This window comes from Mastigoproctus giganteus, chromosome 10 (assembly GCF_048544385.1).
Source record: "Mastigoproctus giganteus isolate SK-2022 chromosome 10, ASM4854438v1, whole genome shotgun sequence".
NCBI classification, from domain to species: Eukaryota; Metazoa; Arthropoda; class Arachnida; order Uropygi; family Thelyphonidae; genus Mastigoproctus; species Mastigoproctus giganteus.
In genome coordinates this window covers 147,968,021-147,995,286 of record NC_143584.1, presented here as the reverse complement: position 1 = coordinate 147,995,286, position 27,266 = coordinate 147,968,021, and the positions used below count along the sequence as shown (strand labels likewise).

The 27,266-nt window shown below is 39.7% G+C and overlaps 1 long non-coding RNA gene across 1 annotated transcript in view; it reads right to left on the bottom strand.

The window, feature by feature from the left end:
• The window catches only part of LOC150079351 (uncharacterized), a 277,103-nt gene that overhangs the window by 34,772 nt on the left and 215,065 nt on the right, over window positions 1-27,266 (bottom strand). The window lies entirely within an intron of this gene.

Sequence of the window (27,266 nt, the reverse complement as noted above, 5' to 3'; positions counted from 1 at the left end):
CGGCACTCAACACATCGAATGTTACACTCACATTCATATACTACACAACACTGCCGGATTCAGTGGCTGTGTGGGGGACCCAGGTTACCACAACAAAGAACATGAACACATTGAGATATTTTCTCCCCACCAACGTGTTGGGAGAGGTTGGAGAGAGAATATTATGGAATAAAAGAGCCGAAATATTCACAAAAATAGCATAGTCTAAACCAACAACTGTATGTACTTTTTATTGAGAATAGATAACTCTTCCCGATGCGATGCGAATCAAGAAATCTTACGCGTTTGTTTTAAGTTCCAAAGTTTAATAATATATTCAGATTCGTTAATTAGTAATTGCTGTTTTTAAATAAGTGACTTATGGATCCTGAAGTCAACCGGTTTTCTTAAAAAGAGAAGAGGTTAACTCCCCTCTCCTTAAATAAGCAACTCAATGAACGTCATAATATATTTTAGCACAAACTTGTTAGAAGTTTTAAATTCGTAGATGAATTTATGCGTATCTTGTCTTCATCACGTAGGATTTCCTTCAATTACCGTGGTTGAGTTCCAGATTTTTTTTTTAAATATGAATAACTCGAAGAAGACGGCGAATCCCATTCCTCGCAAGTTATGGGATCAAAGATAATACTGCATCATTTATCACTGAGCCAATTTTCTTTGAGACATGGCTGACTTAAACCCTATAAAAGCCCAGAAATTTGGAAGTAAATAACATTTTAATTCCATAGCTTGTAGAGTATTATTATAAGAACTGTAAGCCTAGCAGATTTCTACTTTGTAGTAAGAATAGGACTTAGATAAGAGTGCTTTTGATTATTTTTAGTTAAACATAAGATATAAGAGTGAACTAACAGTATAGCTGTAGTTAATTACAGTACCATCTTCGTTGGAGATTGCAAATTCCTTTTAGATATTCATGTGCACGGCGTTCATCATTTCTCCATCTGCCAAGGAGCATTACGGCGTCCCTTTATTTTCTGTTGGGGAAGGAGGTACGATCGTTCCCTCCTCTGTACGATCCCTACAACCGTGCACACTCAGGGACTCGTGAGATGGCTCCAACAACCCGGAGTGTCAGAGTCGCGGTGTCATGCCGATCATTATCCGCCTCTGGAGACCCTTGGTGCGCGCTGAATGTTAGCGTTGAGTTCCCCAGAGGAAGTCGTAGCCTTTCCTCGTGCACGGTGGCTGTCTAACGAAATCCGAACAGTTTTTTTTTTCTATTTTATTTGGATGGAAATGGAAAAAAGAGAGGCGAGAGGAAAGGTTGCTGAAAAAGAACGCTGAATGATATTCTAATTTTTTCTTTTCTTCGGAGTAAGCACTAAGTAATGTCGTGGGTGGATACGACGTCTCCAAGATGCATACTAAGCAGAAATCAGAAATGAGCTTTTAATGTACGAGAAAGATGCCATTACGCGCTTCCTTCCATTATAGCATCTTTAACGCTGACATCATTGGTAAGAGAGAAAAAAATCTCATGAAATGGAGACTAGGGATGAAATAATAATGGACCTCATATCAGGGAGATTTTCCTCTCTTCTTTCCATTTTGGGGTTTTACCGAGACGAGCGATTCATAAATTTTGATGAGGGCCTTCAGCTTCAATGGGATTTCAAAATTTCGATCGTGCCAGAATAAACGACCAAAATATGACGTGGTATTTTGGCTCCTCCCACGCTCGTTACCTAAAAGTTATTGGGAAACTCTTGGAGTTAAGAGACTTTTCAAAGCCACCACAAGATAATGGTGGGAAATTCTTAACGATGGGAATATTGTTTTAGCAGCTGCTAATAAAAATTTCTCTGACTGATAAGCCCTTAAACTTTCATTAATGGTAAAATAAATAACTTTAAAAATACACCAGTAATCCTTATAATAGTGAATATATCGAATTAATCCAAAATATTTATTCTAAGGTCAGTCAACTTGAAAGCACGCTGGACTCTTGAGATTCCAGATTGGTACTCTTTCTCAAGCCATAACTTTGAAAACATGATCAAAAGAAGGAAACTGCCTCATTGTCCCTCTCTTCAGTTTGGACACATCAGAAATCTGCGTTCTGCATACAACATCCTTAATACAACCTCATACAAATCACGCGGGGTTATGATACGTGAGTGTGCTGACTGAAACAATCCGGCCACCACGATAAAATCAATGATTTGAGAAAAGAGCCTCAAGTCCCTAAAGTGCAATGTAATTCCGATAAGGTGGGCTCCACCCATCTTTCTTCCAGGCAACCACGATATCAACTGGTGTCATTGCTGATCGGTCAGAAACATGTTTCGCTGGTATTCCTTCAATTTTGGAATCACAATCTAATTAGTCCATTCATTATCTTGTTTTCAGAGCCCCATATACCAAAGTTTGACGAATTGTAAGTCCCGACCATGAAAGTTGAATCCTCTCCACACATCGTGCGCTAATTACGCTGAAACCGATACGGTTTCAGCGTTTTATACTTCTTTGAAAAGAAGTCTCAATGTTGGGATATCGCTCCAATTAAAACATTATTCCTATAATACTACATAATTGAACGTGTAATTCGTGTCTCTTTGTGCCAATAGTCTATTTTTCATTGCGGCCACTATGATTTTTGTGCGCATGTGCCGTTACAGCCCTTTATCTCATCCCAACTAGTTCCTCTCTATTACTTGTCTCTAATCCTCTAAATCTGTCGACCTGTTTGTTCTCCATCTCTTATTGTACCGCATCTAATCCTCTATCTCGCTGTCCGAGTAATCCTACACATTCTTACTATCATGTTACTAATCATTTCTCATCCCTTCTACCCTCAGTCTAATGTAATAATTACACATGATAGCAAACTGAAGATTAACGCCTCTCCATCCATCCTTCTAACTACTCTTCTATAGCAAATCCTCTAACTAATCCTCAGTCTAATCTCTAACTCGCGTCCATCGTTAAAGAAAGAACTTGAAAGGAATGAAAATTTCACTAACATCTTCCTTATATACTTTACAAAATTCTGTTTATCGTCCTTACCACTGTTTATCTCGTGCTTTTATTCGTCTCCTTTTCTCTCTCTCTCTCCGTCTTGGTCTTGGTGCATCAGGATAATAAAATATTTACCTAATATGGCATGCTGGGTAGCCAAGCCTGCAGAAGCTACACGACCTCGGTACTCCGCTTTCAGTTTTGCAAGCCACTCACCCTACTTCTGGGCTATGTTAGGCAATACGTGGTAAAGCTTGAGTATACAGCCGGATCGATATTTAAGGTGAATCAGTCCACTTAGGGTAGCAGAGTGAGTCTTTTTGTGTGTTGTAGGTGGGTAAAATGAAACTATTCGATTGCAAAAGACGTTGTCGACTGTCGTTAGTGATTCGAATGGTAAATATGGGTAAGAGGACACTCACTTTTTCCACTACTGGATTAGACAGCGTATGAAAATTGATAGAGACCCTTTTAAAGCCAAGAAGCGAGCGTCTAGCATTTCATATTCTCTAAAAAGGATTATTTTTAATGCTTGAACCTGGTCTTCTGTAGTCTACCCACCTTTGTTTGTATAATGCCTTAATGACATGGCCACATGCCATTAAGGCACATTTTTGTACTGATTAGCAGCAGCCTTGTTTCTTGAAGGAAAGTGGAGAGTTCTGAATAGCAGACATGGCCATCATTCACAAATGTGGTTCCCAACTTAATACGAAAGATTTTAATTTTAAAAAGTTTCTGGGGGGTGGGGAAAGAGAATATATAATAAGGAACAGTACAAAAAGACTTAATCTCTATATTTTTGCAGTCCAAGACTACAATAGCCAGAACTCAAAACAAGTGGTCCGAAGACGTAACTGTGTCAAGAAGAGGGACCGTTGAGCTTTACGTAGTGCTCTGAGTTGTTGTAATAGGATTTTAGGAGCATCGGCAACTAAGGCCATATTGCTACGTATGTTCTGTGGTCGATTTTCTAGACGAAAAACCCTAATTTCCGCGAGAAAAAAAAACAATGCCAAGACTTACTCAGCCACGTTGTGAAAGAGTCCCATAAAAATTCCTCCATCATCGACGGGACTCAACTCAGGTCTTTTCTATCCGGTATGGGGAGGACGTAGATTCTACCAACTGTGCTATCCACCAGGACTAGGGCTCTGAGATTGAATCACCGATCTACTGTTGATCATTTGTAGAATGCTTTCAACCAATGCCGAGATCAACTCATTTCTGCTTGGCATAGGAACTGCGAAATCTGAGGGAAAGACATCACGATGAATAGCTTCTTGAGGACTGAAGAGAAATGAATAAAATGAATTACACCTAAAAGAAATCGAACTATAGGGCGCCTTATATTGATTGAAGCGGAGGAAAAAGAAAGCAGCCAGACGGCGGTATAGAGATGACAAAGAAAAGAATAAGAGGTGTTATTTGGACTCTTAGAAAAAAATAATGCTACATCTGATTAATTTCTGGAAGTGGCTACGCATCAAACCAGCCAACTATAAAAACCCAGTGGTGTTTCGGTCGAAGCAATTGGATTTTGGAGGGCTAAGATGTATGCATTAAGTGCCAAGGAATGAAATACGGGGCGCCAGTAAATTGTGTGCACTTTTCGGGACCGGGCATCGTAGTCTGATTTTGCAATCATTGGTACTGATGATAGAGTTAGAGTGAAAATGCAATGGCAAGAGATGATAGTTGCGTAGTACCTGATGTGAAACCTACGAAGGTGTAATAATTGTATGGGAAATGCTCTCGTGGGATCTGATCCACTGATATGTCTAAAAGGAGGACAAAAGCTATATTTAAGAAAATTTTCAGATCAGATCGAACTACGCTGAAATGCTTTATTTTTTATTTTTCTGAAGAAGGACACTTTCAAAATGATAATAGGACTGTCCATCGGCTATCTGCAAATGAGTACCCCTCGAGGAACAATATGGCGAATTCAGCCACCTTCCTTGGTTGTCTCCAGATGTGAACCCCATTAGATCGTGGTATATAGATGCACATGCTGCTACCTTCATCGCTGAAATAAGGAGAGGAATTGTTGCATCAGTGGCTTAAAAGTATATTTTTCAAATCCACGCCACGTCCAATTTAAGCATAATGTGATGATGAACTTATTCTATGAGACCGAAGTTTGTGATACCTGCCATAGTACAGTTTATGCCGCAGCAAAGATCAGATGAATCCCAAATTAGGACCCCTGGCCTACGATAACAAAGAATGCCCATTTTATATTACCAGGCCAACGATAGTATGGATTCAGGAATTGAAATTTTCAACTTATCAAATCCGAAATACTGTCCTGACTTCTGATTTAAAAACTATACATTTAGAATGTAATGCTGTGTTCAAAATGCGTTATACAATTACTTAAAGGTCCCACACTCTTTACCATACTCTTTTTTAAACGAATTAATGCGATTCGAACTGTAGGTCCTTGCTGTCTTCTACCTCTCATTGGAGTGTAACCACAACAGGGTGTAGTTTCCCATACTTTGCTTTAATGACGCATAACTTAAAATTCCAGGTTAGAATCCCTCTGGCTTTATCTTTCATTTTCCACTATTAGTTCGGTACTCATTAATTTTGAATCTATTAATTAAACCTTGTGCCCTGTATCTTTAACTGGTTCCACTGCGTGGTCGCTTCCAGAAACTAATCAGCTGTATTATTTTTCTGAGAGTCCAAACAACATCTCTTATTCTTTTCTTTCTACCGCCGGCTGGGTGCTTTCTTTTCCTCCGCTTCAATCAACAGAAGGCGCCTTGTACTTCGATTCTGTCTGTCCTATTTCTTTTAGGTGCAATTCATTTCTCGCTTCAGTCCTTAAAGAGAATGTCTGCCATTCATCCTGGTGTTATTTCTCCCGATACTCTACTTCAATGGATACCCAGAATCCTTCGCAGCTCGACTTCTAGTTAAATCCAGAAATATAGAGGCTCAAAACAAATCAAACTGGCCTTTAAAACGGTGCAATATCCACATAAAAATTACATTACATTGGGCTGAAACTTTTAGTTTTAAAGGTACCGAAGGCACCTTTAAATGCCCTTCTCTTCGATGGTGCCCAAGAAAAAGAACTCTTCCTTGAAATACAACCCACGGTTTCCCTTTTTATTTTTTTCACCACGTGGTTATAGCAAAGAAAACTTTCCTTCAATTCAGCAAAACAGGCAAACTAGGCATGGAACACAGCACTTTACAGGCGCTGTATACTGCTATTTTATGGAGTTTACTGCCTCAGCGCTTACTCTATAACAACTCAAACCAAACTGATGCAATATAGTATTTATTTGAAATATTATCTGATATTCAACGACTAGCACTTCTGTTACCTTCCATTTATCCTACTGTGCTAAAAAATGCATATTAAATTCCGGCCACTGGTTGAGAATTTCATAGCTTGTTGTAATATTAAAATTCCCTGTTCTATACAACTACAATCTCGTTACCAAAAAAACCTAAAGATTCACTATCTGATTCCCCGCTCTGTATTGGAAAGACGAACTAGTTCTTTTCAATTCTTAAGTCACTGTCCTTCAAGGCTTACTCCAGGCAAGGTTCCATGCTCCAAACGAACTTATCTGCTTCACGTTCTCAAATGCGTATGTTTCTTAAACTGTAGGGACCTAAAATTTTAATAATGCTCCAAAGGAGGGACCATCGGTTGAATCCCCATTTGAAACCATGAATATAAAATAAGAAATTCTGTAAACAAATGGCTCAGTTGCCTCGATCGTGCAAAGCGTTATTCTAGAAAAAAAAAATGGATTAGAAGCGTTTCTATTACAGGCAAACGAGGAAAGAGTTTAAACTTTTCTAGTCAGAAACAGCGCTCTGTATGGGATCCCTGAAGAGACGTTCGCATACTCCCTTATCTATCCCAAAAACCTGCCGGCCCTTTTAGTATCCACACATAAAGAAGCGAAGTTTTTAAAAACGTAAGGCCTTGGGCATTACTCCAGCATCCCATTTTAAAACAAGCAAAGAAAAATCGCATCGATTAAGATAGAAATAAAGAAAAATTAAATCGATTACAAAGTGAGCAGTCCTTAAACTACAGCATTCTTCTCCCCTAAGGTGTTTCGCCCCTATCTTTATCTTCCTTGCCGCCTAACAATCAGGTGACTAAAAAAAAGATCCATCCAAAGTTAGTTGAATATTCATAAGGTGTTTCTTTATATTACTCAAGGCAGAAAGTTAGAAGATTAAAATGAGGTGTTTATCCGTTTTGCTCTGCAAGACACGCATTTGGACTCAGACACATTGAGCCAAAACCCACCAAAAAGTATAAATTCAAAACACAGAAACAAGTTCTCCAGTAAGAAATATCCTCACTGTATTCTTAAGAAGGTCTACAGATAAATTTAATTTTCGTGAAGGTGTGGATATGGGTACGAAGAATTTTTATACTTACCTTCTTTCCACAAGTTATATTCAACGCTAAACCAGCAATGAAGCTGTAGCTAAAATATCGATAACACTTTAGCTTCGGGAAGTGAATTTATTATCAAGCTAGGCTTAGGGACCAAGCCAATATTTTTAATAATTCCTGGAGGCGCCGCTTCGAAAAGAGGGGGAGAAAATTCCGTGTCGTCAATTGACTAGGGCCTGTTATACAGCCGGTTGCTGTAGCAACGACACGTCACTGTTTAGTTACCCTGTAGGATTTGGAAAAAGATCCCATCATGTACGTTCCCAAATCCAACTTTGATAGAGATTGGTCCTAGAGATGGATGTTGGTATTCAGTACTTCGTATAATAGAAACTCCGTCTAGAGTATCTCTTTGGGGAGTTATCGAAGAAGTTTGTATTTAGTTATTAAAGACGAATCTCTAGTTGAGTCGTGCACGAAGATTTCTTCAAGAAAACGAACTACTCATTTTTCTCGACAGTTTCCATATAGATTCTTTTTGCTTTAAAAAGTAATTCCAAACCACTCAAAGACCTTATGAATTATCCCTGAAAAATTTTAAAAGAAAAAAAACGAACATTTGTTATTTATAAATATTAAGCGAATCCAAATCTGAATTAATTTTTAATAATGATGCGTTTTATATAAATATATTAGGTCTTTTGGGTGCTATGAGTACTACGATATTATTAAGGATAGAAGTTTCTTTTTATAAAATAAGCCTCTTGTAAGATTAGTATTATAATGGTGCAAGTAAGGGAATTTACTAAAAGAAGTGCCTATCCAATCCTCCTTGAATCCTACCAGACTCAACGTCAGCCACTCATCCAAAAGTTCCACAACACACTGTCCGAAGATAAACTCCGTATGATCTAGTCTACTGTTACTCCCTAAGGGTTTCTAATTCTACCCTCTGGTCCTTGTCTCATCATCATTGGGAATATTCATCTCCCTCAGGACCTTGGGCTGAATCACCTTAAGGAGTCTAGTTGCTATGCTCTGCAGACCACATCTTCTGAGCCGTCCTTCACAAGGATGATATTCAGCGTTCCTCACCCATCTAGGGACCTTTCATTGCACTTTTCCAGAAGTTGTACACTTGTCTTTAGATGTTTCCTCCAGACCCAGATTGAATATTTCGAGTGTGGCCACACTATCGTCTTATAGAAGAGGGATAATGTAATGAAGCGAACACAAAGTCCTTCCCCGTAGACATTTGAGAAATGGAAATTCACCGGAGAAACGACTTCGGTTGTTATGGTTACCGGCATCAATAACAAGTGACCCCGGTTTTCCTTTATTAAAAATTCCATCATGGAATGCAAAGCTTGTTATTAATATTCGTAATTTTCCCTACATAACTGGAAAACTTGTTTAGACGTAAACAACAAATAAAATCAATTATCTACAGAGATGTGGAGTGGTATTATAGTTATTCAGAAATGACAACGTCCAACAGATGTTACTCTTTCATTTTTCTATAAACAGACTCTTCTGCTCATATAAATGGATGGATTTGTTTAAGCACACCCAACGAAATATAACCAACTCTTTACCTGCTTACAAATTAAGTAATTTGGGAACATATCGTGTCCATTACCGAAGAGTTATAATAAAGAGAATAAATATAAGCTGTTGGAATAGCACAGTTAATTAGCTGAATAAAATTTTAAACAATCAAAGAGTATTAGAAGGAGATCCGGGAGAAAAATTCGAGACAGCTTTCAACATGAAGTAGTTGGGGTTTCCGAAATAAAATGAGCAGAAATTCTGCTTGACGTGTGGGCACGAGCAAGTATTTTATGTAGTATCAATGTTAGTAAGACGGAATGATGCAAAGGAGCAAACGTTTTCTGCATCAATCAAAAAGAAAGATTTTGGAAAACCGAAATCCCCAAACATAAAAAGGTATTAGAATCCACAATACTTAACACGTGTATTTGTTGAAGACCGATAATAGCTGTTGCCATTAGACTCGAATTTCTGTAGATTATAATAAACACGTGCGAAGGAAGGTTGTTCCAGGGAACAGAATTAGAAAGGATAAATGAGGTAGAGAAAAAGTTACTTCTGTGAGTTTGGAGGTGGACAATTAATGGATAGTGACTGATTTAGATACATATTCTGACTGGGTATTAGTGACGCCAAGTCAGAACAGTACCCATGGAAATATCTATAGTAAAGGCATGCAACAGGACGTCTGTGAGACAGACTTTGCAAGAGCACAGCCATTAACTCACTACCCTCTTTTGAATGAAGTCTAGAAAGGTTAGGTGCTATCAAAATCTCTCTGCCTGAGAGAGAGGTTTTGCCACCACCATCCCAGACATTGGAACAACATTCCATGACACGGAGGATTTGAGATTTGTACAGAGTGAGTGGTTGTTCAGAAGAAAGCAATATTTGTGGTGTGCGCATGCCAAGTCAGAGTCCCTAATAGAGATGTCTGATCTTGTCTAGAAATTTAGTTGTCATTAAATACGATCAAAGAAGCAATACGCTCTTGTTTTTGAGACGATAAAGATACAACTAAGTTATAGAAGAATTACAGTTAATTTAGTTTTCTTCACCTAATAGCAGAATCCTGGAGATGAATATTCGAAGATCTGAAGCTGTTTGTGCAGGGAAAGGGTTTTCAAACTGGAAGATCGAACAAACAACAAACTGTAATCATCAGCTTGTTGTAGAGTTTTAGGTGCATCATATAGAATAAATATGTAAATTGCGCATCACATCACCAGTGGATCGACAATGGTGATACATTGGCTTATGACAGAATCCATATTGGAGATCATTGATCAGATGAAAGGTGCCGAGATAGGTTAAAAGTCTGGTGATTGATGGATTGCTTCATTAATTTTGATGGCGTAGAGATAAGTACAACGGGGGGGGGGATAATTAGAAGGGAGGGATTTGTTACCCTTTTTTAGGAACTGACTAGATGTGAGCATTCCAAGCAGAAGGAAAAACACCAGTGGAATAAGAAAATGTAAAAAGGCAACACAGAACAGTGGCACAAATTTTAAAATGCCATCTGGACCTGGAACTTTCTTGTCATCAAACCATAGGAGGCACTGAGTGGATCAAATTGGTTATAATATGGGGTGATTTACCAGATCGCCGAGAAAAGTACGATGCTAGTAGTAGTAAGTCCGCGTTATTTTTAGCTTAAAATGCAATAGAACCATTAGGTTGTAACAGAGATGGAAGCTGCGGCCATTAGCTTCAGTAAGAGAACTGAAAAATTAATTTTAGGTAAATAAATTGTGATGGTTAATTCCTCTTTACTTCTAACTAGGTAAAGTCAATGTCATGAGGTGAATAGAGAGCCCACTATTTCCAAATCATGAGAACCTTCTTTCTATCAACCTATTTGTATATACAAGGGTATAAATGTTCATTAGCATTAGCATTAGTAGAGGCATTTGATGCAAGAAAGCAAGCTTATGCAGCATCAGCCAAAAAAAAAAAAACCACTTCCACTTCACCCCTCTGTTCGTTCAAAATACCTGTCCAGCTGAGCCTTAAACTTATTTAGGCTATCAACCTCCACCACAAGGGATGGCAGTCTGTTCCACCAACCAACCACTCGCTGGCTAAAGGCAAATTTCCGCACGTCTATCCTACATCTGTCTTTCCTCAATTTGAATTTATGCCCTCTCAGGTGATTTTTCTGAGCTAGAGGAAGAATCCCATTAGCATTGAGCATGCTTAAACCATTCAAGGCTTTATACACCTCTATCAGATCACCTCGCTGGTGCCTAATCTCCAGACACTGTAATTTGCAAAACTTCAGCCTTTCTTCGTAAGAGCACCCCTTTGTTCCATTCACTAATCTTGTTGCCCTTCTCTGTACTCGTTCCAGCAGCTCTACATCCTTCTTGAAATGAGGCCTGACCATCGCCTTATACAATGGAATAATCACCTCCTTATCCCTGCTGGAAAAATTCCTGTATATCATTGACAATACTCCATGAGCTACTCTTGCAGCCCGTCTGCACTGCTCAGAGAACTTCATATCTGCCTGCACAACCACCCCCAAGTCCCTTTCATTCTTTACCACTGTCAGTGTAGTACCACAGAGTTGATACGTTGCTCTGGGGTTGCTGTTTCCCATGTGTAGTACTTTACATTTGTCAATGTTAAACTTCATTTGCCACCTCTCAGCCCATCTGCTCAACCTTTCCAGATCCTGTTGCAGCAGCATAGTGTCAGTAGTGTCCTTGACAACCCTGCCAACCTTTGTATCATCTGCAAACTTCGACATTAAGCTTGATATACCATCACCAATATCATTTATAAATACAGAAAACAATAATGGACCCAACACTGAGCCCTGAGGGACTCCACTAATAACATTAGTCCGCGATGAGCAGTGTCCATTGATTACCACTCTCTGTCTTCTCCCCCTCAACCACCCCTTTATCCATAGCAGCAATTTGCCTCCAATGTCACACTGCTCCAATTTGTGTAGCAGTCTTCCATGTGCAACAGTATCAAAAGACTTTCTAAGATCCAAGTATATAATATCAAAGTTATTCCCTGCATCCAGTTCTTTTGTGACTGCATCATAGTATCCAATCAAGTTGGTCAGGCAAGACTTCCCCTTAACAAAACCATGCTGTGTTTGAGCTATAACTGAAGTCTTGTCTAAATGATCCTGCAGTGCTTCTTTAACTAGTGCCTCCATTAATTTTCCTGGAACAGAAGTTAAGCTCACAGGTCTATAATTACTTGTGTCAGCCTTTGATCCTCCTTTGTGAATTTGGGGTCACATTTGCACATTTCCAGTCTATGGGTACCTCCCCTGAGTCCAAGGAAGCTCTCATAATTATGGCTAAGGGTTTGCTTACTTCCTTTGCTGCCTCCTTTAATATAACTGGATAGATCCCATCCACCCCGGGTGCCTTTCTTGTGTTTATCTTCAACAGTTTCTCCTCCACTTTACTCCCAGTTATTTCAAGATTCTGTAGCTTACTGCTAGAGTTGAATACACCTCTGGCATTCCCCTTGCTGAATAACTCCTCATGTATGAATGTCGATGCAAAATATTCATTTAGTTTGTTAGCTACCTGAGCAGGATCATCAACAGTTGACCCATCAATATCAAGTGGACCAATCTGATTCATCCCCTTCCTTCTAGAGTTTACATAAGTAAAGAACTCTTTGCTGTTTTTCTTTGCATCCCTTGCCAAGGATTTCTCGTAATCTGCCTTCGCCTGCCTAACCTCCTTTGTAACTTGGTTGCATATCAACTTGTATCTATCATAGGCTTCTGTGTCATGTGTTAATTTGTAAGTATCCCATGCATTTTTCTTCTCTGCCATATGCCTCATTAGTTCGTCTGACATCCATTTTGGCCTAAACCTTGAACAGTATTTCTTAGTTGGTATGTAAAGCCTAGTAGCTTCCAAGATAAGTTCTTTGAATGCTTCCCATTTTGAGTTTGCTATTGGTAACATCATCAGTTGGTCCCACTGTATAGAATTTAAATACTGTCTCAGTCCATCGTAGTCGCCTTTACGGAAGCAATAACCCTTCCCTTTACCCCTAATGGTAGTTACCTCTTTGAGTAAATCCCACTTCAGCACACTGTGATCACTGCCACCTAGTGGTTCATTTATCTGCAGATTCTTAATGCATGTAGAATCACTGCTGATAATCAAATCAAGAGTATTACTCCCTCTAGTTGCCTCCCGAACATGCTGATGTAGAAAACAATCATCCAATAAATCCACAAAAGCCCTGCTAGTGTGTGAGTAACCAGCCCCCAAATTCCAGTCAATATCTGGGAAATTAAAATCTCCCATTATAAGACTCTCTGATTTACTGGCCCACTCTATTTCTCTGTACAGTTCCTTATTATACTGATCAGAGTCATTAGGCCTATAGCACACTCCTACTCTCAATTTTGATCTCCCAATGCTTATGTCACACCAAACTGACTCAACACTGCACTGTCCAGCGATGTCGACTGGCTTCACTTCCTTGGTTTTTATGTGTTTCTTAACTAATAGCATAACCCCTCCCCCCTTCCTATCCAGTCTATCCTTTCTGTAGACGTTGTACTCCCCAAATTGCAGTTCTGCATTCCTTATATCTGTGTGACACCACGTCTCTGAAATCCCAACAATATCTGCCTTTGATGTTTCGAGCAATACCTCAAATTCATCAAATTTGTTTACTAAACTCCTAGCATTGGTGTACACGCAAGTATACCTGCACCTGTTTCTATTCTTAGCTACCCTAACACAACCCATGTGTTTACTTGTACCGCAATGGCTCCCAGCAGTCTCTGAAATACCATGCATCTTGTTTTTCAGGCTTCTGCTCATTCCAATAGAAGCAGTGCAAGAATCTCTTTCACCTCTGCCAGTGGCTACTGTCAATCTATTGGTCTTCATGAAATTAATTCTGTGAGAGATTTCATGCTGATTCGCAAGTGGTCGGTGGACTGTTGTAAAACTATAAAGAGGAAGAAGTAATTGTATAAGAAAAATAAGCATCTGCAAGTTACCTAAATTTACGCAAAAGAATTGAAGAGAACTCGGTGCGATTTTTATTAGTTTTAAACTTTTTTTCTTGGAAATACTTGTTTTAGGATTAATTTTAAGCTGATATGGAAAAAGAAATTCATGGTCTTTAAAGTATTTGTCCATTTTGCACCAGGCCAACCTTCATAACAACAGAACGACCCCCTAATTATTTAAAGTCATAAAAGACTAAAAATTGTGAGAATTAAAGTGTTTATCTCGACTAAAGAAGTCTGGTCATCGATTATCGGTTTCTGTTTTGTCAACATTTGCTGCCCTTAACTCAAATGCCGAACTTCTTTTTTAAATCTTCGAAAATTGATTGTTTCCATTACTGTAAGGCCTTTGGTATCCGTCCCTTTCGCTTCATTTCCTTTCCCTAAACCACTTAACTTGTGATAAACAATCTGAACGGCTTGCAACAACAGATTGTACTTTATAAGTTCTTGACAGCCCTAAGCCAGACAAAGTAACACTCTTAAACATACCCCCCAACTTTTCTTACTTCCTTGACGTTTCCTTCAGATATCCGAAAGAGAAAGTGAGAAATAATAGATTTGGTACACCCCTTTCGGATACAAAACAAAATTGCTCTTCAGTTTCAAAACACACGGGCCGGGTACTTAAATCCAACTTACGCTCCTGGAAGGGGAGAGCAAGAAACAGTAAAAAAAAGGTCGCCATTACCTCTTTTTCTTGTTTCTTCTTTTCTTTCCTTTGTGTGGAAACAACGAATCTCAAGAATTCAAGCAGCTACTTAATTTTTAAGGATAATAATTCTTTAGTGGTCTTGGCTAATTTAACTCTTAGAATGCGTCGCTACTGCAAATAGTTCTTGTTATTTCTAAGGTTTTTAAAACGTCTTAAAGCCGCTAGCGTCTTAAAAGGAGATGGAAACCGCTGGCCGTTTTAAAGACATGCCTATGTATGCAAATTGCTGGCAACAGCTTTTGTCTGGCACGCGGCGATTATTCAAAGATCGGATTTTTATACGGGAAGGAAATACAAGACATTCCCTTTACGCCAAGTGAAAAATTCCTACTAAATTATAGGTTCCTGTGTTTTCCCTCGTGAGCAATAAATAATCTTCAGCTGTATAAACAGCGGTGTTTCGCCATTATTGACTTACGCTATACGCGAACTCTTTCTCAATAACATCGTGTTAGAGACGTCAAGAGAAATTTGGCCTTCCATATGTCAACTGGAACAGAAACTCTCGTATTTTTAACCAATAGAAAAGTATTCGTCTATAAACAATGGCTGTAGTAAGTTTAAAGAAATAGAGCACGCCGAGTTTTAGGACAATGTTTCCACTTGTTTCATACGACTGTCAACAAGTTTCGGATATCTCCAAAATGAAATACAAAACAAAGTGATGTTGCCGTTTGTTAAAAGACAAACGTGAGAGAAGGAACACACCCAGAAATATATATTGGACAACGCTGTACCCTTATTTCTATCTACGACTTTAAAATCCGTCTACCCATCCACATTGTATCTTTGTCTTGATCTATCTCACTTCGATAGAGATGATTCTTTCATGGTCGCTTTGACATTCAACCTAGACTTTCTCTTTCAATCATTGAAGTTAAACTGCATCCCGTTCAGTAGTTGACTGGAATGGTCCAAAAAGACTGTAAAACTTTCTGGTTGGCTTGGATGCGGAACCTCATCAGTCGAGATGGATTAGTATGACCTCTATACGTTGTCCTTGCTTGCACTCACTCTGCACTGAAAACGTTCATCCCAAATTGAATCTACGTGCAGTGAAGTCGCTTAGACTTCGCTAAAGTCGTGGTCAATTACTTTAGGACTTTGGCGTAGCCATTTGAATAATCTCAATTATTTTAGGTTCAAATAAATACCATATAGCAATAAGTAACCCAAGATCAAACAGATGAAAGTGAAAATAACTTCCTTAAGAAGGGACAAACATTTAGATCGTAGATTTAAAGAGTTTAATAGATCAACTACCACCCGCTTAATCATGACAAGAATAGAAGATACCGCTGTCCAAATAAATATTGTTTTTTGCCCTCTCCCCATACACAAGCATCATTCCTCCCGTTGATGTGTCCCTCGAATATTTCCTGACGCAAATCGTCGCCGTCAGAAAAAATGATTACTGGAGCTATTACGTCACGGATCACATGTTCTGATCCCATTATTTTATCCCGCACATGCCAGGATAAGGATTACGGCACGCGCACCACCTCGGGCTTTATTTCGTCCTCTTTACAGAAAGCTCTCTACTGATAACGAGACGCGCGAGACCCGTAGCATGTCCTCCAAGAAGCCTCGTAATGGCGGCATCGGCAAATGGTCCATTTAAGGAACAGTCGGAGACGTAGAGATGAACAGCATTCCTCGTACCGTTCTCTGCCTAATCACCTAAAGGGAAATGTTTCGATGCTCGTGCTGTGTTTGCGCGCGCGAGTTCCTAGACTACCGAAAACCGGAGGTTTCATCTTCGTTGTTCTTTGTCTCTCTTTCTTTCTCTCGGTGTAAGGATAATAGTAATCGAGGTTAGTAACAAGCTGGGTCTCATCTCCTTCGCTCGTGCAAAAACTGTCGAAGAAGACAGAAGATGGTATAAATGAAGATTTGTATTGCTGAATAGCAACTGAGTTTTTTGCTCTTCCCAATGTCAATTCCAATAGCTCGCGGTTCCACCTGATTAGACGTAGCGCCATCGGGAGATTTACTCAGTACTGTTCCTCATCAGTGAGGAATTTGAGACACTAATTCTCTATTAGAACATTTTAATGAGATTAAGAGTTAGGTCTGATGATCATCTCAATGATAGCTTCTGGTTTCATGTTTCCTTGTTTTAAACTTGCAATAAGTAATCTTTTACAAATGCCTTCGACTATCAAACGCAGTCCAATACGCTGAAGAACCTGGGTCACACCAGTTCCCAAAAGTATTTGAAATCAGCCAAATTATATTTTTATACATAGTATTACGTTCTTTTCGATATTGTGAATTAGTACCAAGGCAATACAGACTATTAGGCGTTAGTTCTAAGACTGGTTCGTTTTTCTTCGGGATGAAAAACGCTGGAAGTATTCTACACCGCCTAAGACCAGCCGTTTGCGATCACAAAACACTGCCGTTTTGCTTTTTTAACTCTTGCAGTAAAATTTGAATAATATTCAAATTGAGGAAGCCACTGTCACGATTTATCGTGCTGCACACAATACAGAAATCTTCTTCATTTTAGGCAATTTTCCAAGAGTTAAATGTTTACACTACTCGGGTCATTTACCATAACAACGCCCAGACTGATTATTAGGACTGCATCAAGATAAATTACACGTCTGAGTGCCCTAGAGATGCCCTAATGGAAATTGGGCGTGATGCAACTGCAGGGACAGAAATAATTAGCTTTGAATCCCTTTCTCAAAGTCGGAATATGTACACCGACAACCCGGCTGAAATCTCGGCCCATCCTAATAGTAAACGTCATAACAATTAGATGGTAACTGCAGCAGTGCCAGGAGTTGATGCGAAGGAAGTCCTCGGGGAATGCCAGAAGTCAGCGTTAATTCGGCACTATCTTATTGATAAGAAATCTATAATTAGAATGCCTTCTGCCCACTTCTCTTCCCCCTCTCGGAATAAAAGATTACTTTCTACAGAATTCCACCAATCTCGTTTATTTTCTCTCTCTCTCTCTCAGAAGATCTTATTTGATTTTGATGGAATAAATTCTACCGTGCTGATATTTTCACAAATGATGGAGAATCTGCAGTGGGTTGTAAGGAGAACTTGCGTAGAAATTAATGGATGAAAAGCTACCAAACATGGAAGTGCGTAAATATTTATCAATTCTAATAAGAAATGCGCATTGTTATAAGTTAATAACTGGACATCTCCATACAGTTGAATTATGCAAATATGGCAACCTCATTACCAGATTCTTGCTGGAATTAGGATAAATAAATTCTAGTCATGAAAAGACTGTGTACATACACTGCCCTATCATTAATATCCGGACACCTGCCTAAAGACAAAAAAGAGCTTTTATTGTGTCATACTCTCATCCAGCTTTTTATAAATGTCAGCTGATCTGTTCCTCCAGTTCGGCCTTGTTCTTTGGGCAATCTCGATGTGCACGTACCTGACGATCCAATACATCCGAAAGATGCTGGACAGGGTTCAGATCAGCACTCTGGGCTGGCCAATCCAACTTTTCCACACCCATTCCTCAAACCACTCTGTTACGACTTGAGCAGTATGGCATGGCGCGTTGTCTTGCTGATACAGGTATGGGCCTTCCCCGAAAAATTGCCATAATGTTGGAAGTGCATAATTGTCCAGACTGTCCTGGTATGGCACAGCATTCGTGATTTTGTCGATAACGACTAATGGGACCAAGCCAAACTATGAAAGAAGCCCCCATACCATGACACTGCCTCCACGAAACTTCATTGTTGGGAGGATGCAATCAGGAAGGAACTGTTCCCCTGGCATTCGCCATACCCAGGAACGGCCATCAGACTGGTAGATTGCGAATCTCGACTCGTCTGTCCATAGGACTGTTTTCCACTGCTGTACAGACTAGGATTTGCTCTCCTTACACCATATTAATCGGCGTCAAGCATTCGTTGAGGTGTTCAGTTCTGTTGAATGTCATTTTGCATGGCCAGTTTTGCAAATTTATAGCAGGTTCTGTGACGCGTTGCATGCACAGGACCTGTTTCCCCATCCATGGAGGGGTGTCCGGATATTAATGGTAGGGCAGTGTATGCAATAGACATAAGTGTTAACTTGAACAATACAACTATAATTATTTAAAAATAAAAGGGCTACGTGCAGAAAGTTCGTATCATCTGATTCTGGCTTTTCTTATCTCCAATTTCCGAAAAATTCGGAAGTGAGTTTTGAACTGTAGCCATGGCAACAGCCAAGGCTGTAAAAAAGTAATAAATAAATAAAAACTGCACCTGAATAAGCTTCAAATTACACAGTAGCTGCAAGAGGAAGTTTTTTTTTAAATCATCTATTGGCCTTTGCCAGAGGGGGGGGGGGCAGAGTAATGACGCAAGAGATCGCAGTCAACTTGTCCTGTCACCTCCGGAGTGGTTCTCTTCAACACGACCAGCCGTATCTTCCGAAGAAGTAGTTCGTTTCATCTTCATTTCCGGAGTTAGAGCGGCGGTTATCAGTGTCCTTTATCAGACCGGAAAGGGGCCTCCAGCAGCTGTACGCCAATGACCATCGGATTCAGTGTCAGTAACCTTAGCAACTGGATGTTTCTGCACCACAATGGCCACCCCCATTTGCTCTCTGTCTTATCGCTCTGCGGTCACAAAGCGCTTGACGATTTCCTAATCCGTCTGTTCGTTGAACGGAGCAGTTTCTGCCCCCCTCTTATTTTTTTTAAGCGACCAAGGGATGGGGGGATAAAGAGAGAGAGACGCCCTTCTCGTGTTGCACTCAGCGAAAACAGTAAACGACCGATAAAATCATGACGTTTGCAAGATTACTGGAAAATCGATAGTACAGAAAGTGGGAAAAGCGTCCGCCACAGTAGTCGTCACAGCGACAGCTGCCGGACGACCTTTGCCACTGATAACTCTGAAACAGATGCTTCGACAGGAGAAAGGTATCAGTCAAGATGAGCTGCCGGCGTAGAACTAAGCGCACATGCGCAAAAGGCTAGTGCCAAAGCTGCCCGCTGGAAGACACAACGAGAGCCAAATTTCAAAGCAATTTCTCCCCCCTCCCGATGGTGTCCCTGTTAAACCATCATATTCGAACCACTAAACACCGTCATGCAATGCCAGATCCGCAACCACGATGCGGGTGCCCTTCGACCGCTCATTCCACAATGCGTTATTGAGGAAATCGGTGACCGATCTCGTTCAAAGACTGGCGCGAAGGTTGATAAGCGTTTTAATCGAACGCGATCCTCCCGGAAACTTCGGTGTGTTTGAGATAAAACTGCGCGAACTGGTAGGTGAAGGGATCGCCGGCGTGTGTTGCAATGCGATAAGACACTTATGCGAATTATGTTCGTTGTGGCCGATTGATGAGGCTTTCTCATTGTCAGGTTCATCAAATTGGAGTTTGGTGCGTGGCCCGCAGCGAATTACCGTTCGGAAACTTTCTTATAAGTTGGCCGACTTCCGGACTGTTCATTCGATGATAAAGCTGTTGTAGTAATTGGCATTAAACCGGCGGATATGTCTAATTAATGGCTGAGGATAGTTTCCTGCCTCGAGCTATCTAATTATTATTATCGATCGTATCGTTCAGAGATTAAACTCAACCTTCCAGCGTACCCAGTATGGACCTTGATATAAAACGGCAACCAACTTAAATGTGTCTGAATGGATTGGGTAATTATTTCAGTGGTGCTTTGAATCGCACTTCGGATGGTAAATGAAATCATCAGCAATGGAGCAATCAAGGAAAAGATCCATCAGACGTTATCTTAAATTGGTCCGATGATGATGAACACGTACTTCTTGGGAAAATCGTATTGAGTAAACAGTTCGTTGTAATGTTTCCTTTTCCGGATCGAAACTGGTTAGTTCAAAGCCGAATTCCAGAAAATTCTCCGTTGCAATTAGTAGATCATTTGAACAATCCCTGGTGATAAACATTCGTGTTTATCACCATAAAGAAAGTCGCTGTTGTTTCAAACCATGGAAAATGGTAGAACTTGTGTATACACAAAACGCTACATAACAGTGAGTTTTCCAAGCGAAACTCTCCATTGGAATGACTGTGACACTCCACTTTTCAAAGGTTGCCGACTCTTCTTCTGAGGCGTGTGTCGTTACCTAGCAACAAACACGTAGCGCCTCTAGCGATAAACTGCGGAATGAGGCAGCCGATAGAGTTTACAGTGGAAGGTTGTACAAGTCATTCAATATGTGTAAGAAGCGGATGGTTGTAAGGAATCAAAAATAAGAGAGAGATAACAGATGAAGGTACAGTCCATGGGAATGCGGGGATGAGACAGCCGTAAAGGAAGTTCGATAGAAGGATGGTAGAAGGGGAAGGTTGTTTCCAAGAAACTAAAGCCATAATGCGTCAGCGTATTGTCTGTAGTCAGTGGTTGGTTTCCTTGTTTGTTGGGAAAAAAATAAACCATCAAACCTTCGCCTGAAAAAAGTTTTTCATCCCTGTGGAAGGACTGGGTTCAAATCCTGTCTCTCTGGGATCTGAACACGGAGTTTTGCTATATGGTGTGAAACGGACAACGATTGTATCCAGCTCTAACACGGGACAGATGAGGTCGCGAAATAGGAGTTGGAGGTTTAATTTCAGTGGACACATTGATAACTATTTTTATAAACCATTACACCCCCCCACAGAAGCCCCCTAAGTTTTTAAGACGCCTATTACCCTGCCAATAGAAACAGGCGCAAACACCATTAACCGTAACGTTTCCATAGAAACCCTTCTGGCATCTTTTCAACCGCGCCTATTTAGACCCCATTCAAAAGCTTCTCGTTTAGATTAAAGGTTAAGGTCCGCTTCCATTTCAATGAAAATGATAAACTGAACGAGTAGCATCACGTGCAGACCCACATTAATGTGAGCATCCAAGAAGAGGCGACTTTAATTTTCAAAGAGGTTATGGAGACAAAACTGAACTCATGATCTCTTCAGGATGCAGTGCAAGTAAACGAGAATCCATTAATTTCCACTGTCATATGTCCTCCCTCCCTTCCCCCCTGAAGGTGATTTAATACGTCGAAGGGAAAAGCGAGTTCTAGAATCCTTTGGCTAATTTACCACGTTAATGTTTCTCGCCGAAATACCAAACAAAGATGGAGCGCTGTAGAAACAATAGGGGACATGTCACGAGTCAAGAACTGAATCGCATTCCTTCGATAATGAATTATCATTAAAGTGAAACAATACACAAACTGCCAACTAACATCCAGCGAATCGGATGGACGAGCGCATTCACTTCACACGCTTAATTTAATATTCACACTGAAGGCAGAAGAGACACAAACAACACCATCCACGCTAGGAGCTTTGATATAAATTAACTCGTTCGCATTTTTCGAAGCAGTATTAATAACCGGCGCCTTCCCTCCTTTGCCGAGTAATAGAATCACGACAACCACGTGCCGAGGAGGAGGAGGAGGGGGGATTAACTTCTTCCCGAGCGGTGTTGCCACGGTAACCGAGTAACAGCTGGCCATCTTTCATGTCACTCGTGGTCTTTAGTAAACATTTAGGTAATCGGCAGGAATAGCGTGTTCTCTTAAGAGGAAAGCAACAGTATTTAAAAAAAAAAAACAGTTGAGGGAAAAAAAAATAACGGTTTGGCAGTTATTACAGTCCTGGATGGGTTCGTAGGAAACTTCTGCTGAGCAACTCAATAAAAGTGATGAAAGGCGAGACGCTTTTCTCTGCAGTGGCTTCTATTTATTTTATTTTGTTATCAGGTTGTCAACAAAATCGTAATTTATCGTGCTGGAATGGTCCTCTTTAAAAACAGCGGTAGACTGCTCTTTGCATGTCGAGTGTTCTGGTGTTTATCCATTCAAAACACCTTCCATCACAGAACAGAGAAAGCAAATTGCATTTCCGATTCCACTATTTCAATTTCTCTTTTTTTTAAGAAGGGGGTCTATTAATCACCGTGGCTTTATAGTTTTCATGAAAGAAAGTGACCTTTTTTCTTATGTTCAAGACTTGGCTTGCGCTACCAACGACATTTTTCCAATATTGTTTTTAAATGATACTTCTTAAAATAATTGCTCCAATGGCTATTATCTTTCTTCTCTCCGCTAAGCCAAATCCTGGTTAATTATACGATCCTGGGATGAATAATTATCCATTAAGCGATTTTCATATTGAAAAGTGGTATCGGCTTTCCTCTGTTCCATTGAGGATTAGCGGAAGTACTTCCAGCAGGGTAATGAATCGTACCATGTGACCAACTGACGTCCGCTCAATGAACTCTTCGCATTTTAACGCTTTACTTAATAATGCCCCAGAGAATCGTCCAGGAAAGACTAGTCACGTGATTTTGAACTGCGCGTGCTTTGGAAAAACGAACTCAGTTAAGACATGGCTGAAGCAATGGGGTTATAAAGTAAGAGCCGCCACTCGGTAAATTGTTTCACTTGGCTAATTCTCGCATCCAGGTCTACAGAGCTGGGACAGCACCAGGATAATTCAGGTCATAAAGAGTCAGTTTATGGACGTTACTGCAAAAGCGAATACCACCCTTTGTAGCAATAACAATCAAAGCTATAGGCTAAGGGTTCTGCAAATTGCAGCTGTACATGATGTGTCTTAAGGCTGATTGGAGTGCTTGCAGGTAAAATCCTACATTTTAGTTGAAACAAGTTGGATCCATTTGTGAATGAAACTAAATCCGAATTAAGATGTATTTTGCTAATAAAAATGAATATAACAATATAGAAAGCCGTATTTACAAATTAACAGTCTGGAACTACGGCCTGCCTAACTGTCCACCATACATTACCTTCAGAAGATTCTTTATTCAAAAATTAAGTTTCATCATAAAATAACGTCTTCATCATGGTTTCTATTGGTAAACCATCTTAAATTACGCCTCTATCTACTAGCATCCAGCATAAAGGAATAAATAAAGTAAGAATTTCTTATTCCAAAATCATATTAAAGACTTCAACTCCGAAAACCCAGTGTCATATCCAAGTAGTTGACAACCTTGTTGAGTAATATAGCGGCTTGTCTTTCTCAACAAGCAAATTGGTTTTTAGCTTTTTTAAAACCTGTTTTTTTTCCTGTCATGCACGCACATGTAATACCAAAGATGGGTAGCGATACTATAACGCACACTAACACGTGTTGCCATGGGAACCTTGCATCTTTTTCGACTATCCACCACGTGCGCTGAATCGCTAGCCGAATTTCCACTGTTTTGTCATAAATTGTAAGATAAACAGTTTCAGACCGATTCTAATAGAGTTTTGGTGAATTCAGTGAACTTACTGAATTTATATATTTTATATTCACGTGAAAATTTGGAATCAATTTTTGAAACGAACTGTTCCTTTCGAAGATGGTTATCCTCTGATTGGCTGGCCAAACGGATTATTTTCTAATGAAAATATCAAAAACAAATTCAAGTTCCTCGTGGCAGAGAAACCATAACAGCCAACTTGCAACTGTCCACTGACAGTTACTGCCGATATCTAGCAATGTCCATTAACCGTGGTTGCCAGCAGATTCCACACACCAGCTAATGGTTAAGAAGCTACATTAAACGTTATCGCCGCGCAATTACCACGCTATTTCGTTGCCAAAGTAATATATGCTGTAACGACCCCTCAGAGAAATGCGTGAAACCTCCTATGATTTAATACAGTGGTTCCTGTAGCAGGACTCTACATTCTACGAACGTGTTTCGAAATAGTAGCCACTGCATAACGAAAATGGCACCATCTTCAGGATTATTAATTAACAGTAATAGTAAGTTTTAGATAGATTTAAACAAAGATACATGTATAGGGATATAGTCGGTGTGTGTGTTCTTTGTGGATCATAGCTGTAGACGGTCAGGAAGATGAGTTTCTAGCGATTTTTCACAGGGCTTTCTATAAATGTTTTAATTTACATTTCTACACAACATCTAGTTTTTAAAATGCAAAATTGGAGAACTTACTTTCAGTATAATTATGTTCAGAACTCGTCGGTTGCTGTGTCTTACTGATATCGTATTACAAATAACATCAGACATTTAAAAAAGCGCCTCTTTTTAATACCAGATTCTTAAATTGGATTTTTTTCTCTTTCTATCATTAAAAAGCGAAAAGTAACTAACTTATCTTTGCGGAGTGTCTTGTGTCATCTCGTTACAACCAGATTTCAGAGTTGACAGCACTGGAATCTGTTTTTTTAACGAGATGGCACAACAGAATTGGATTTTGAAAGGAAACGTTTGAAACAGAAGATTCCCTGATAGTCATGGTGAAGGTTTTGCTTGGCTACTTCTGTAATCCGATTTCAACACGTGTAACAATTTTCTGTCTTTACAAATGAATTACTAATTGATAAACTAATTGTTTTCATTTCTCTGCACATACCACTCCACGTTTTGAAATACATTTGGATCCCAGTCTCTGTGATGCAACTGAAATATAGCGCATTTCAGCAGAAACGTTAAGCAAATAATAATTCATTATTTATGTGTTTAGTAAACTGATAAATGAGGAATGTCAAGTTGAGACCTGGGAATGTGGAGAGGAAGATATTGAATGAGGTCTGGTGCCAGGTTCCATTCTGAAAACAAAGCTGCTTGTGGAAGACCCTGTGAGAGAACATGGGGTTCTCTTTTAGTAATGAAGTTTCTTTGCGCTTGTACCAGCTGGTGAATCAGGTCATTTCAACAAGAGAACTAAAGGTTTGATAGAATGGAGAAACGTGGATTCCTGAACATGTATTTTGTCTTTTAATAAATCTGACCAGTTTCCTAGCTTGGGGAACTATATTTCTAATATGGTTATCGAATTTACAGTTTCTCGCAGACAAAACCTCCAGATATCTTACCTCAGCAACAACGGCAACGTGGCGCCTGACACTATGCTATCAGCCCCATCCACAAATGCAGAAAAAAGCTCCATTCTTTTGTTCATCGAAAGTCAAAACATATTTGATTATTCTGTAAATGGCACTTTGCGTGTACCGGTTTACATTAACAACCGTGCGGAGAAACAACCTTTGCAGGGAATACAGCAACATATCGCTTCATCAACTTCGCTAACACACTCGCCCAGAACAATTCAAACTTCTTTGCGGTGGTCTGATCCTTTCATGAAGTAGAAAAAAATCCTTCAGGAAATGTTCGAAAATATTTTATTTCCAACGAGGCGCCACCTCACCGATGCTCATAAATCGTTCACGGGGTGACCTTTGCATTTAGTGAAGACGAATGCCGTCTTCAGTAAAAGACGTGCATCTCTCTCTCTCTAGGAACGCAACGATCTTATTTTTTTCTATCGACGTGTTAGAAAACTGATTGCGACGTCTCGTGCCAATAGAAAATCCTGTCAAGTTAGCGCCACTGGTATATTTCGAGTCTGCATTTTGCCGTTTTTTTCCCCTCCTTACTTCTCTTTCCCCCTCTTCCATCGTTAAAGCAACGTTGATCTTGAAGGAACTCGCTCTTTTATATCCACGATAGTATTTTCGCAGTGTTCGCGCTGAGGGTTAAAGGTCATTGAGAACGAGGTTGGATTCGTTGGACTTTACATTCTGAGCAGGTTCTTCTGGAGTATTACGGAACACTTATGAATTGCAAAAGCACTATCGAAGATTGTGATCTCCAAGTGGCTCGCTTTTTTTCTTAACGACAGTTATTTTAAACATTTTTGACTGGTTTACAATGGAAAATGCTAAACTATTTTATGTCAGACGGGATGAATCCCCTGAGTAGAAAGATTATTCTGTACTCACCATTCCTAGCGAGTTTCAGTGGGTGTGCCCTTTCGAGTATTTGCATCTCAACCTGTGTTTATTGAAAATACTTCTCAATGAAACGGTGTTCAAAAATAATCCTCGCACGACTTAAAAGAAACAGTGTCATAAATTTTTTCGATATCTAATACATGGAATGTTCTTCTCTGAGGATCATCTCCGGTGTACAAATAACTCTAAATATATTCAATGATTTTTTCGTAAGCAACTGAAATATCTCCCATACGTTTAAATTTATTATTCGAAAATGAAAATGGAATTTTAAAAAGTCTTATATGTAGCCAACATGTTAAAAATTACAAATAGATCGTGGTTGGTCGTCAGAGGACTTTATCCCAAAGATTTGCAAGATATTAATAATCTTAAATAATTAAATCTCCAACGCCTTACAGATGTTTGTTTCTGGATTACGTCCAAGTAGACGTAATCCTGCTAATACAAGTATAAGAATCAAATCTGTGTAGTCCATAATGAACTTGCGTATCTACTGAAGTCATAAATCTAATATTTGCCCTCGCATAATAAAGCAAACATCTCTTTCGGAAACTTCTTCACTGATCCACTTTCAATGCGTTTAAAGTTATTGGAACTTATTTCAACTCGGTGGGTAATTGCACTTCCTGAGAAGACAAAGGGTGAACTACACACAGGGCAGGGACTCGGAATAATTTGTTGAAATAATTACCCAGCGGAGTAGGTAATTAAAGGCTGAAAATTAATTAGATAATTAGTGTGTGACGTTTTACCTGCGATAATTGCAACAAATAATCTGAGGATGCGAAAAGGACTGGAACTACAACGAAAGAGCACGGTTCAGAGTGGTACTCCTTGACTCTTATATCGGCATATTACAACTGCTAGTAGTCTACACTCGTGGGCAATTTATTAGGAAGGCCACTTTC